Source organism: Telopea speciosissima, chromosome 7 (assembly GCF_018873765.1).
Source record: "Telopea speciosissima isolate NSW1024214 ecotype Mountain lineage chromosome 7, Tspe_v1, whole genome shotgun sequence".
Lineage (NCBI taxonomy): Eukaryota > Viridiplantae > Streptophyta > Magnoliopsida > Proteales > Proteaceae > Telopea > Telopea speciosissima.
Genome location: NC_057922.1, coordinates 6,911,859 through 6,926,750, shown reverse-complemented (window position 1 = coordinate 6,926,750; position 14,892 = coordinate 6,911,859). Strand labels below are relative to the sequence as shown.

General features: G+C 40.9%; 1 pseudogene; it reads left to right on the top strand.

The window, feature by feature from the left end:
• LOC122667456 overlaps positions 1–14,892 on the top strand; it is a 48,828-nt pseudogene that overhangs the window by 15,641 nt on the left and 18,295 nt on the right.

Genomic DNA, 14,892 nt, shown 5'->3' with positions numbered 1-14,892 from the left:
CCTAGAGGAGTCAGGAAATTAATAATCTCGAAGTACAAGGAGGGGGGGTTTACAACATCGACACAAACTCTAGGCATCGTCCCTTCTTAGTCAAGTACCACTTCTTAACTGCCTAACATTCCGTCCGACGTCACGGGATGAAGTGTAATACAACAACATCACATCATCACGGTTCAGCTAAATGGGGTCGACCACATAGATCTTTGCTCTCGAGTCGGCTCTATTTGAGGTCATTCCAAGAACAAGGCCTAAGGTAAGCATGTCCTTCTTCTCCACTTCTCCTAAGGTTATCTTAGGCGTGCCCCTGGTTCTTTTGGTTCCCTCAATCAGGGTCTGGTCACTCCTCCGAACTGGGGCATCCGGAGCCTGGAGGCCTCCGTTGAATATGGCCATACCACCTCAAATGACTCTCTCTAAGTTTGTCATGAATCAAAGCTACTCCCAACCCAGCTCTAATATGGTCATTCGTCAGTTTATCCTTTCTAGTTTCCCACTCATCCATCTCAACATCTTCATCTCTGCAACATCCAATTTATGTATACGACACTTCTTCACCGCCAACATTCCGCCTTTACTTCATAGCTGGTCTAATGACTATCCTATAAAGTTTTCGTTTAAGCTTTAAAGGGATACGCCAATCACATAGAATTCCGGTCGCACCTCTCCACTTCATCCAACTTATTTTAATCCTTGGGGCAATGTCATCATCTAGCTCGCCCCCTTTTTTTACGATTGTTGCTAGGTATGTAAAGTGGTCACTTTGTGGGATCTCCCTCTCATTAATATTCACCACTTCATTATCCATCGCAGAATGGCTAATGTTACACATCATATATTTTGGTCTTAGTGCTACTTATCTTCAGACCTTTTGATTCCAAGGTAGTTCTCTATAGCTCCACTTTGGCGTTAGTCCCTGCTTTTGTCCCATCTACCAAAACAATATCATCTGCAAAGATCATACACCATGGGACCTCATCTTGTATGACTCTTGTTTAGTCGTTCATGATAAGAGCACACAGATAAGGGCTTAAGATTGATCGTTGGTGTAACCCAATTGAGATTGGAAATTTTCACTACCTTAGCCTCCCACTGTTCTAACGCTAGTTACCACATCAAAATACATATCTTTAATAATGTCAACGTATTTACATGACACCCTTCTCTTCTCTAAAAAAATTCCAGATTAGTTCTCTAGGGACTTTGTGATGCAGATTCATCTCCGAAATGGGCTTATTTTATTAGGAATAAGTCTAGGGTTGGGTTATATACATGTTGAGCCTTTGATCCCATGAGTTTTCTATGTAATATGCCACTTTAATGGGCCTAAAATATGGGTCCATTGGTTGCATACAAGATTAGCCCTATACTTAGTTTTATTTTCATGTTTTCAATGTTTTAAATTGAAACGGTCCAAAGCTGGTTTGAACCAGTGGTTCACACGCATGGCGATATTCGTGAGAATTCTGGCCAGCCAAATCTAACCGTTAGAATCACCTCAAGTTTTCACCTAATGTTCTTGAACCTAATTCATTAACTCGTTTTCAGTTTGGTGCAATTCATTAACTTGATTTCAGTTTGGTGCAATTCTGATATGTAGATCTGTTCTTGCTGTGAATTTCCAATTCTGCCCTTATTGTTATATTGGTCTTCTGAGGTCACAATTAATATACCTAATCTGCTGATTCTTATAGACTAAATTTATATTCGATTACTGAACATAACCCTAATTTCTGATCTCTGAATTTCCTAGTTAAATTACTGTTTTGCCCTTTTCCTAGTTGTACTAACTAGGATTCCTCCATATTAGCTGATCTAACCATTGGATCAATTTCAGCTTTTCAGCAATTGTTCCAGTCCCTTTTTGGTAAACTCATATGGAATTTGGGATCATTCTAACCATCTGAATTTCTGTTATCAAGAATTTCCCTAATCTGAACTGTCCTTTGATGAAAAGATCCTGGTTTGGTTCCTAGTTTGATTAGGCAAATCTAGGACTACATTACTCTGTCGTAGGCTTTTTCTAGATTTATAAAGATCATATGGAGATCTTTCTTGCCCTCTCTATATCTTTCCATGAGTCTCCTCAGTAAGAAAATTGCCTCCATAGAGGATCTTCCTGGCATAAATCCGAATTGGTTTTCCGAAATAGTAGTCTTCTTTCTTAGGTGAGTTTCAATAACCCTCTCCCATAACTTCATCGTATGGCTCATTAACTTTATGCCTCTAGTTATTACAATTATGTATATCTCCGTTGTTTTTATATAGATTGGGGCCACAAAGCTTCTCCTCCATTTATCTGGCATTTTCTTAGTGATCATGATATTTTTTATATAGATTGGGCCCACAAAGCTTCTCCTCCATTCATCTGGCATTTTCCTAGTGATCATGATCTTCTTAAACAACTTGGTTAGCCTGGATAGACCACAAGATCCTACGTTCTTCCACACTTCAATTGGGATGTCGTATGGGCCTGGATCTTTGCCTACTTTCATCTTTCTTATCGCTTCTTTTACTTCAGGCATCATAATTTTGCATATATATCTATGCGAAGAGGTGTCCCCATGAATGACGGTTTCTGCAGTCCTGCTACTCGTACAAGTACAGTGAACAATACATATGTTATAGACACCCTAGTCTTCCATGTCCTGACAATACAATACTGTGAGTCTGTGACTGTCTACTGATATGAACTATGACGTGTTGGATCGAGTCCACTCATGGTCTGATGGAGCCGACGTGCATTGTCCTCCGTCTGTATGACATATAAATGCCACGCCATAGTGTTCGAGAAGAAACAAGAATAGTTTCTTCTTGAGCAGGTCGAGATTTTCTAGATTTCTCAGAAATTTTCAAAGATCTCGCTGAAATTTCAATAAACTCGACCGAAACTATGTAAGTTTGAGATCTTGTATGCAATCTCGTCTTGACCAGGTCGAGATTTCCGAAATCTCAAGGAGTTCTTGAACTATGATTATGGTAGAAAACAGAATCCGTAGGCTTAAACAATTAATGGCAGGTCTGGATTCAACCATGGTTTGAGAACTTGGTTTCGGCATTGGTTTCATGAAACTTGGTATACAGCCTATTGTGGGCCATTTAAACACAATGACACTATCATACTTTCCAAAATCAAAGTCCAAATAGGAATTTGACTTCGGACCCTAGGTTCAAGAACTCAGTTTCAGTATTGGTTTCACCCAGCTAAAAAAACGAGTTGGACGACGAGTTGGTGCATATTTTTTTTTTGAACTCGATTGATGGTTTCGGTGGGTTTTTGGCCTAGTTTTTTAATGAAACTTGGTATACAGCCTATTGTGGTCCATTTAAACACAATGGCAGTATACAACCTATTGTGGTCCATTTAAACACAATGACACTATCATACTTTCCAAAATCAAAGTCCAAATAGGAGTTTGACTTCGGACCCTAGGTTGGTAGGTTACAACGTACTAATGACCCTATTCTACCCATAATAATATAAAAGTGTAAAATACATCAATCTTAACATATAGTTCTATGGCTCTATCATTCCAAGCCATAGTTTCAAAGCAAGTTAACCTTTGCATATGACACATAGGTTTCCCAATTCCCGTGCCATAGTGCTGCTGAAGCATCGCATGTATTCTTCCACATAATACATGAAAGTGTTGTCATCAACTGTTCAAAGGAACATGATCCTAGGGTATGGAAGAGACAGTTGCGATGAGATCGATCCATTGCTACTGCCACCAGGCTGTTGAACTACCATCGGCATGTATGGTTGGGTTTGAACTGTGAATATGTCGTCCACAAAACCTGACCTAGTGCTCCAACTGTCAAACTCATGAGCAGAGTGTACTAACTGCGGCTGCCTAAACTGACCGTAGCCACTATATTCGGAACCGGTGCTCTCATGGCGATAATCATAGTCATATAGAGGCTGAGATGCATACCACGACTGATACTCACTGGTAGTATCTATACTCATGTTTCCGAAACTTTCAAGCATGGTCTTCATAGTCATGACTGTCAATCGTAACTCCTTGTCCTCATCATGAGCTTTTGACTGTCTGCGACGCAGGCGTCTCTTGTACGTAGTGGGGCACCATGGTCCTGATCCTATGTGGCATGAGTAAATTGACTCTCACCTGTGTAATGCACAGGCTCTGCCTCCGTCTCCAGCCCGTACTGGTACTGCTTGCGCATCCCCTCATGACCATCAGCATAATAACCACCACTCGCCATGTCACCACCACCACCACCACCACCACCACCACCACTACCACCATCACCACCTCCATCACCATCTCCACCATCTCCATCACCACCTCTACCATCTCCATCAACATCTCCACCACCACTAGTATCCCCATCACCATTAGATGGTGTCCCATCTGACTGGTGTTCCTCATCATCAACCTGGCCAGCCGGATTCTCAAAAGGTTCAGGCGACTCTGAATGCACACGCCCCTCTTCCGACATATAGTCATCCACATCAGTATCCATCCATAATATAATTTATGGATGAAAAAAAAAAGTGACTGCATGAGGCCCTAAAGCATCCAACGTTGTCCAACATACCTAAAAAGCACTTCCAAACAACAATTATTGATCCTATTTTTTTTCAAATTTTTTTTGCAGGAAATTCATTTTTTTTCCAGAAAATTTTAAACAATATTAACAGAAATTTTTTCCGGACTCCATCAAATCATAGATCGGCCAAAGTTGTTTATCATATATGAAATTGACATCCAACCACCAAGATTTGAACCTATTTTGGAGAAAAAGAGAGTTTTGGGGAAAAATGGTTTACCTTGGAATCCTCCAAACTCCTTTGAACTTCTTTGGATTTTTTTGTAGTGCTAGTAAATTCGATGATTGTTGACGTATCTCCGCACAATCCGGCGAGTTTTCCGTCGAAAGAGGGGATCAAAACCAATTTTTTTCAAGTTTCTTGGAGCTTCACTGTCAAGACGTCGGTCGAACCGAGATCTCGACCAAAACCATAGTTGTCATGGCGTCGCCATGGCGACGCCATGGCGTCCTGGCGCTGGAGAGGGCTGCATGGCGACCCTCTTTGATTTCTTCTTCCTGTCTCTCTTTCCCTCTTCGATTTCTTCTTCCTGTCTTCGATTTCTTCTTCCCTCTTCGATTTCTTCTTTCCCTCTTCAATCTCTTTAGATTTCTTCTTTCCCTCTTCGATTTCTTCTTCGATTTCTTCTTCCTGTCTTCTTTCCCTCTTCGATTTCTTTCGATTTCTTCTTTCCCTCTTCGATTTCTTCTTCGATTTCTGAATTTTCTTCTTAAAACTTGAGAAACAATAGAGAAAAAATAAAACATGGCTTGAGTATGCATCTATTAACACATTAAAAATAGAGAAAATAAAAAATAAAACTTGGTCGACATGCTCGCCATGGCGGGCGACATGTCGATATATCGACGTGACACCCCTCCACCGACTTGGATCGCCGTGACTCCGTGACAACTATGACCAAAACAGAGCACTTTTTTTATTTCGCCCTGCATCTCGTCTCGCCTTTTCAAGAAACCGAGTTATTACGGAGATCTTGGCGAGTTCTTGTTCCATGGATTCAACTCATGGTTGACCTCCTTGTGTGTACCGGCAGCTAGATGCCTCAGTGGGACATTGAACAGCAGCAACGATCATTCATTGATACAGTGTATCGATGCTGAAAACAGAGGAAAAATAGAAAGAAGAATGAAGAGAGAAAATGGGATGTAGAAGGAGATATGAGCAAGGCCTCTCACCTATGGCCTAAGGTCAGTCTCTCACTCACCCTAATGGCATCACACCACTATTGCAAGGAATCTCACCATGCATATTGTATCTCACAGCAAAGGCAAACAAAAGGCAGACTTTTCATAACTTCATAGTTCTTGGGGTTGGACGCATAAGGCCCTAATAATATATAGAAGGAACTCCCTTCAGAAGGAAAGTAATAAAATAGAAACTACTTAAATAGAAAGTAACCTATTTCTACCAAATATCCAAAATAGAAACTAATTACTTGTAGTAACTACTAGTAAGAGAAATAGTAACTAGAAAATAGGCCCCATGCATGGACTTCTTTAAAGGACTAATTGATGGACTATACTATTGCTGGAAGAAGAAAGCCAGCAGGAGACAGCAGGGAAGCAATAACCGGCTGGACTGGGATGGAGACAATAACTGGCTGGGCTGAGTTAATTTTGTTAGTAGTTAGTTTTATTTGTCAATTAGGAATAGTCATCAAGGTTTCCTAGCTTGAATAGGAGTTTAGCTATTAGTTGAAGTTTTTGATTCTCAGCGAGTTTGTAAACACTCAGTCTGAGTTTTATAGTTGGAATTGGATTTCTTTTAAACCCTATAAATACTGTATAGCTTTTCAGCCAGTTACGATTTGATTAATAAAATTTGAGATTGGCTTGCTGCAAGACAACTGTGAGAAACAGTGGGTGAGAGACCCAGACCTGAGAGAGGTCGATTGTTCCTAAAATCTTCTTCTTCCTCTGTTCTACCGCAAGCTACATCCTTATCTGAAATCTGATCAATAACTGTTGCTGCTGACTGGAGATCGACAACTTCATTCAACAGATTTGAATTGTCTTTTGGCTCAACAACATACTCCAATCCACAGGTGAACTTGAACAGTGTTTAATGTCTGGTTTACCAAACTTGCGGATGCTTAGTTTTCCTTGTGTTTTCTGCATATAGTTGATCCTAGGTTGACTTTGGGACATGAAAGTCCTCCCCTAGGGTGCAACTCGACCAGGGTTTGGAGTCTTTTGGATTTTTGTTATTTGACTGCTATTAAATAGCACCTCAAAACTGCAAATTTGGGATTTCAGAATTTTGTTTTTCCTAAATACTTCCTAATCAGCCATCTGATCGATTTCTAATCTTCGGGTTCCAAGTTTGAAGGGTATCTGTTGGCTTGGTTGAACTTAATTTGATTTTTCAGTCAATCTAGGGTTTTCGGGTTACTATCTGAGAAGGGTTTTGACTTGGGATCCTATCCGGGAGGGTTTTAGAGTTATTCCAATTTACCCCCCATCATTAAGTGTGGCCCTTTAAGTGGACCGAGCTCAACAACAAGGGCCTAAACTGGGCTGCTTGATGGGCGAGGCTCACTGGCCCTTCTCTTCTCTTCTTCCTTCGATCTACATTAGAGATGGTTTGATGATATGCAGTGAAGACAAATGTATTGAGGAGTGAAGAAGTGCAATTCAAAGAAATTATTAAGTACCAGTGGAGTGGGTAAGAGGTGTGATTCAAGGTGCTCCAAAAACTTTCAATGACTTGTGATTTAGCAGAAGATGTCTCTGGATAGCGTAAATAGTGGCATAAGGTAGTTGTTGTGATAAAGCTTTGTTTTAGTTTAGACACAACTTTTCAGGGGTACTTTGGGACCATTGCTATTCTCATGCATACAGCTTGTAGATTGCAAGGCAGTGTATAATAGCATCAGTAGAAACTAAAAAGGCTTCCCGACATAAATCTTGATATAAATTTGCATCAGATTAATGCTGTTTTCCGTTTTCCCTTTTTAATACTGCATTGAACCTTGCAACTTTAGTGACCAACTTTGCCAACGTCCACTGTTTGTTACTGCTATGTGTAGTAGTGTTGGGGATGCTGTCTTTTGGTAGAAGCGTTGTACTTGAGGTTTTTTTTTTTTGGGGGGGGGGGAGATTAGGAGGATGTTGCTTCCTTTTAGGGTAGGGACTGATCCTATCATGGCACTGCTACCTTGTTCCTTCTCCTCGCTTGACATCTACTTGGGTTTGACTGAGAAAACTATGATTCAAGTCAAATTTCAGATTGTTGTTTTATATACCAGTTAATAGCCCTTTTTAAGTACGTAGTTTTAGTAAGCAGCTGGGTCGCTTCTTGTGGTCATTTGTTTGGTTGAACCATTGTATATATATATATGTATATATACATGTTTTTTGCGCTATAAACTGATTTTTTTTTTCCCCCGTCAATTGTAATAGTAATTGAATTTCTTTTGCTGGAAGAATAATTTCACCCACATTACCTATTTGATATTCTCTTTTGAAAATGGTTGAATTTATTGGCTTTCATTGTTGTAGATAAATGATCGTTGCGAGTATCCTCATCAATTGGATCTTGATCGGCATGATGGAAAATATTTGTCTCCTAAAGCAAATCGGAGTGTTCGTAACCTTTATACACTTCACAGGTATCAGTTATATCAGGATTTACACTGTCTGGATTTGACCATTTAAATATTGATCATCGTTTGAGTGATGTTATTGGGTTGTTGAAATTACTCAGTAAACAAATTTCTTGCTTGATTGTTGTTTGGTGAGTAGTTTTGGATTTACCTAGTCTTACTATAATATTCTTTTTTTTTTTTTTTTGTTACTGTATTATGTATTTTATACTCAAAAGTAGAATTTAGTTCTTATACTTTGATTTTATCAACAAAAGTTATGCGGCTTTACTTTAAGGAATTACATTCTTCTTTCCCTTCATCCCGCCTCTTACTCATCCATGTTTGTTTGCAGTGTTTGGGTTCGCTGTATTTGTGGGTATGGTGGACCTTATTATGCTTTTATCAGGCCAACCCTCTCTGATCAATGGTGTGTATACTATCCTTTAAATTGTGGTGTTTGTAAGCATTGAACTGTTTTGAAATTTAAGAGTATTGCTGTGTGTTAGAATAATGTAATAAGTAAACCGTGGGGGTATTTTTCGGTTTTTCCCACTCCAACCGAGTCGGTGGTGTGGGGGTAATTGTGTACCTTTTCACTCCTTTCTTCTATTATAAATAAAGAGGCTTGGATGTTCATTAATACATCCAACCATTGAGCTCTAATTCTCTCTTGTTAACATGGTATTAGAGCAGGTTTGAGTTTGAGTTCAAATCCCTCTCTCTTTTTTCTCCCGCTTCTTTCTTTGTCCATCAGTCTCTTTCTCTTCTCCTTTTCTTTCATTGTTACAGGGCAGCACTAATGAGGTGATCCATGGATCTAGTTGCTGCCCCTCAATACCTCATTCATTAATGACCTAATTCTTCACAAGATCGATAGAAGTTATGCCTCGCCTACTTGCTATTTTTGAAGTCTTCAATTTGAGGACTGATTCCTTCTCTATCAATGAGGATCAATTTTCCCTTCTTAGAAGATCCAGTAGGGATTTCTTGGACAAGCTTCTATCTTACAGCCTCTTCCCTCTATCGATATCAACCAATTTTAGGGTTTTTTTCAATACCCTGACAATATCGATCTGGGGTTTCTGGGCATTTGTTGCTGCTGATTTTGGAGGAGTGTCTCACCATCATCTCAGGAGAACTCGATTTGACTATTGGCCTCTTCTGCATCTTTTTTTATTATTGTTTCAAATTGGCAGCGTCTTGCGATTTGGGGTTTGTCAAAACCCGGACAGGATCGATCTCTTTATTGGCTCAATTTTTTGGGCTGGTTTTTTGAGGATATTCTGGTCTACACGAGGACAACTCGACTCTGGTTTGATGTATTTCTGCCGACTGGTTTGTGAGATCTGTTTCACATCCATCTACATCGATTTCTTCAGTCACCATGACTGGTTCTGACATATCTACTGCAAATTCTGGTTCTGATGGACAAGGTTGTAGTGAGTATATTCCTTTGGCTGCTAATACTATAAAATTGGCTGGATCCAATTATATGATGTCGTCTAGGTCTACATACCTTGATATTGCTGGTAGGGGACTTACGGGACACATTGCTGCCACTTGTGAGAAGCCGATTGAGATTGGTTCTGCCCAAGATTGATGGATCTCTAATGATTCCTTGGTCATGTCCTATTTACTTGGTTCTATGCAAGCTGATCTTGCTAGTGGATATTTACTCTTGGACACTGCTTCACAAATATGGTCTGCTGCAAAATAAACTTATGGACAGCTAGGGAATGATTCCCAAGTGTGTGAAATCCGGAAAAAGGTTCATGACACTACCCAGAAGGATCTCTCCATTTTTAAGTACTATGCTGCCCTCTGCAGTTTATGACAATAGTTAGATCATTACTCTGATTATTAGCCTACCACTGCAACTGACGTTGCTGCCTATTGGAAGCATGTGGATAAAATCAGAGTTTATGATTTTTTGGCTGGATTGAATGTTGAATATGACCAGATTCAAATCCAAGTTCTGAGCAGAGTTCCTTTTCCTATATTGGAGCAGTCCTATGCTTGCCATTCTGAAGAAAATTGTAGGGCTGCTATGTTGCATACTCCCACCACTGACCGATCTGCTTTACAGACTGTTGCCTCTGCAGCTCCCATATCTGATGGGTCTCTTCCCACTAGTGATTCTTCTAAAGGGACTGTGAAGTGTGAACACTGTCACAAGCCCTGCATGCACCCCTGCTTTCAATCAAGAGAGGTCCGGCCTACCAGAGGTTGCATGCCCATCCTACGAAATAGAATTCAGTCCTACACACACACACACAAGCAACCACAACTCACAATGTTACGTGGTTCAGCAGCAGTGTGCCTATATATCCACAAGATAATGCCCAATCTTGGTCTTCGTATATTACCAATATTCTCCAACTCAATACAGTTTGACTGCTCCCTACAGTCCAAGAGCCCCTACTCCTGCTTCTGACAGTGACACAACACTGCCTAGGGCAACAACTCCCCTCTAGTCAAGCCCAATAATCTAAGGTGAATTAGAAGTAATTAGCCCCATTAGGTTAAACAACTCAGACAGCGACCAACTCTCCTAACCGCAGGCTTCTCAGGGCTAATAATCCCAGATTTTAGAGAGATATAACAGAATATGGATAATGAACCAATTGGGGCTTAAGTGTGGATCGAAGGGGAGGTCTATGGATAGGGGATCAGTCCTCCATAGATGGGCTGGTTCTGATGGTCTGATGAGCAATGGTGCAAAGGTTTCAGAATTCGAAGGTTTAAGAACCAAATTGGGAGAAAAGTGAGGTTGAACAAATCAGCCAACTGATTGGCTCAATGTTTGGATTGAGTGGAGGGTATAAGGGGAGGAAATTGTGCTCCAAAAGTAATTGAATTTTGATGGCTGGATGTGGAGATCTGAAAGGTGCAGCAGTAGAGACTTGGGGACCAAGTCAGTCGATGTCAACAATGGAGGAAATCTGATATTGATCAGATCTATGGTCTGATGTTGGGGATATTCTGCAGCAGTACTTATCATTTATCAACCTCTGATGATGAAAACCAGCCTGCTTGATGGGCTGAAACTGGCAGCAGTAACTCACCAAACTATGGATCGAATTTTGGAGAAGTCAGGGTTTGAAACCCTGCAAATTGAAATCAATATGGCTGAATAATCTTCTGAATTCCAGCAACTGGTGTAGATCTTCAATAGCACCAATAGTAGATGATTGAAGGAAAAGAATAACCAGCAATAGTGCAGCAACTTGTTGAAGATTCCTACGGATTTTCCTTTCACTGTTGAACTCGAGGACAATTAGACAGTTTTTGAGGATTTCGTGATTGTCCCGTTCATAACAGAAATTGAACCAGAAGTGGAAAATACTCACTTTATCTTTCTGTCCCCAGTTTTTTGAAGAACGTGAACCACACTTGCAAGACTATATTTCAAGCTTCTAAGAGCTACAAGAGCATTGTTACGGGCTGAAGTCCGATCTCCATCATACCAAGCTGATTCCTCACTTGACCAAAACTCATGGTCGAGTTTTTTTAAAGAACGGGAGAATTGATACAGTACGAAATGGATCTTGTGGTTCTCATATAGAACCTGGTCCACATGTTGGTCCAAGACCAGCACCAAGCCAAGCCCGGACCTTGCAGATAGGATGGTCAGGACCTGGCCCTGCTGAGTTTATTTTATATGTTTTTTTTCTTTGGCCACTTGGGTTTATTATTTAGGAACAGTTGCTAGAGAAGACTTTTGGTATTCTTAGTGTATTTCTTAGAATTCCAAGAGTTAGTTTGGTGTAGCCTAGGTGGAATAGGTCTCACTTAGGACCAGATTGTGTAACAGGGCTGGCCGAATGGGGCAGATTAGGTTGATTAGGGCAAAATTAGGGTTAGGAATTGGAGTTTGAGTTAGGGTTTTATTGGGTAATGGTATGCAGGTTTTTAGGAGCCTATTGGTATAGGTTTTAATTAGGTTTGAATAGGAAATAAGATGTCAGAATTATTAGGGTTAGGGTTTTGGGTTTTAGGAATGAAGGGAATGAAGGGAACTAGGGTTTCTGAGGGGAAACAGGTCAAGGGATTCTGGCCGAGTGTCACAGAGGTAGGGAAGAAGATTCGGTTGAAGTCTGGTGTGATTTGGTTGGCTGGTTAGGACTGGGCAGAGTTGAGGAGTTTTAGGGTTAAGGGAGAATGGCTGTTGGTTAGGGTTAAACAAAAGAAATAACAGAGCAGCTGTAACTTACTGGTTGCAGGTCTGAATTGCAGAACAGAAGTAGCAGATTGATGTTTTGAAGAGACCTCCTGACCTTCACAGTGCAAGGAGTCGCAGGAGAACCCACCCTTCACCACCTTGAGTCCACAAGGATGAAGCTCGCAGAGGAGCAGAAGCAGCAGCTTGAAGGCAGCAACTCAGATCTGAAACAGAGATTTTTTTTTAAAGCTGAAAAGTTGTTGGGGAGCTTCCCACGAATTGTCTATTTATAATTAAAAGATGGCCAAAGGCCTTACACAAATATGTAGACTTGAACTAGGAATCCTAGTTCTAAGTCCTATAACCAATCCTAGTCAGATTAGGAGTAGTGACTCTCTTAACCTGAATCCTAATAAAAACAATATAAAAACAGTAGACTCATACTCTAACTAGGAGTACAAGTTTAACAAACAAATAACAAAAAAAAATCATCCCTCTAAAATCGTGGAGGGGAACAAAAGACTGTTTTAACCCTAATATTTAAAAAACTAAAAACTAAATAGAAGGCTCCAACGAAATAGAGAACAGCCACAGCCAAGTCATGGCTTCGGCTTCTTCTTCCTAGTGCTTGGATTTGCATCATAGTTAATTTTGTTGGTTAATGTTTTCTATTTATTGGGGTGGGGTTGAATGTATTGGGTTTTCTGTTTTTTGTTTAGGTGAATAATAAATTCATTACCAAATAGAGAGAAGAAATACAAGATCCCCCGAAGGGGATTAACAAATCAAAAAATCAACCAGCCAAAGCCTCAACTAACAGGGGTAGAAGCCTGTAGGGAAACAAAGGAGAGACCCTAGGAGACAACAATGAGTCTGTTCCTTGGGGTGTCGGAACTAAAAGAGGGAGGTGTTGACGACAACTTCGCTTTTATTTCGAAAGAAATGGAATCCCAAACCTGCTGGTGAGATAGAGAGTTGTAGGTCCATTTCTTGATATTGTGTTCCATCTAAATATGGTTGAGAGTTGCATAAAAAACCATCTTTCCAACTATATCACAAATAGAGGAGCCAACAAAAGTCATGTCAATCCAAACCTAGGGAAGGGTCCCAATTTGGTTAGCAATGGAACCAAGATCTGTCCATAAGGAAAGCCTTTGAGAATGGCAATTGTGAGCATACATTACAGTGAAAAAGAAAGAGAGGTGACCCAAGCAATCCGAGAAACTAAGGTGAAGGAACTGAGAGGAAGAGGATAAAAGAGAGAGAGAGAGAGAGAGAGAGAGAGAGACTTTACGGGGATCCCTTAAGACCCAAATACGACCATTAGGATGGTGAGTGTAATTGGAGAGGAAAGACCAGCCGGGAGCAAGGGAATTTTAAATTCTTGCGGAGTCGGGCTCTTTGATGTGGATTTCTAGAAGGCAACAAAAGTTGGAACGGGAAGAACGAAGCCGAGAGCAAATGGCAACATGCTTAGAGGGGGAGTTCAGGCCCCTAGTATTCCAAATCATTCCTTGGATCATTTTGGAAGAGGAAGAAGAGGCAACAAAGGCCCAATGAGCCTATGTATAATTGATTGGGACTGGGATGCACTGCGGCGACGGCGACAGTGAGAGCAGTCATATGGGGGAGCAAGATTGGTCGAAGGAGGAGGGGTCCTGTGAGAAACCAGGGGGGAAGAAATTGTAGGATTAGCGGATGTAGAAGAAGATGGTAATTTTGAGTTAATAGAAGTAGAGGGTTTAAAATGTGGACCACTTGGATTCCTGACCCGAGAACCCGAAGGAGGCAAGATAAGGGAGGAACTGGTTATATAAGAAACAAACCCAGGAACAGAAGGGTTAAAAACACTTGAACTATGCTCACACATGGGAACCCCATGTGGAGCAAATAGGGAGTGAGGATTGGGGGCCCACTGGAGAGGGGACAACAAAAGCAAACTCAGGGCTTAGAGCCTTTTTACCTCTTGCAGACGAAAAAAAATAATAAGAGACTATGCATTGGCACAAGGAGCCAAGACGGAGTTTTCTTGAGAGGTCAGCGGCATCGTTGCAGAGGCATCAAAGGTGTCCCTAGGAGAGCTAAGAATGGAAGGGTTTCTCAGAGGGTTCATAGACATGTGAGACCGACTACGAGAAATAACCTCAAATTGGAGCTTTTCGGGGCAAGGGCTGAGGTTAGAGTCCTTTGCAGTAGCCAGAAGACTGATATTGTTCTGACCTTCAAGGGAAAGCTACTGCTGCGATAGCGTGGATAAGCGTGTCAAACGGGATGGTTCTCGGTATTCAGGACAGGTCTGTACCGATTCCGGCACCAAAGGTGCCAGTCTCAGTGCCGTCCCATGTAGTTAACGGGACCAAACCTAGGTCCTGGTCCAGATTATCAATGGGATGGAACGGTACTGGTTCCTAAATGGTTCTAAGCCTGGTAGGAAAAGGGAGAAGAACTTTAATGGTTTCTAATGAGATGGTTTAATTAGTAGTGTTGTGGATCTTTTCACTATTATGAGATGTATGGCATTCCTTACTTTTGAAAGTAATTTAGAATAGGAAACCATGATGAATTGAAGTT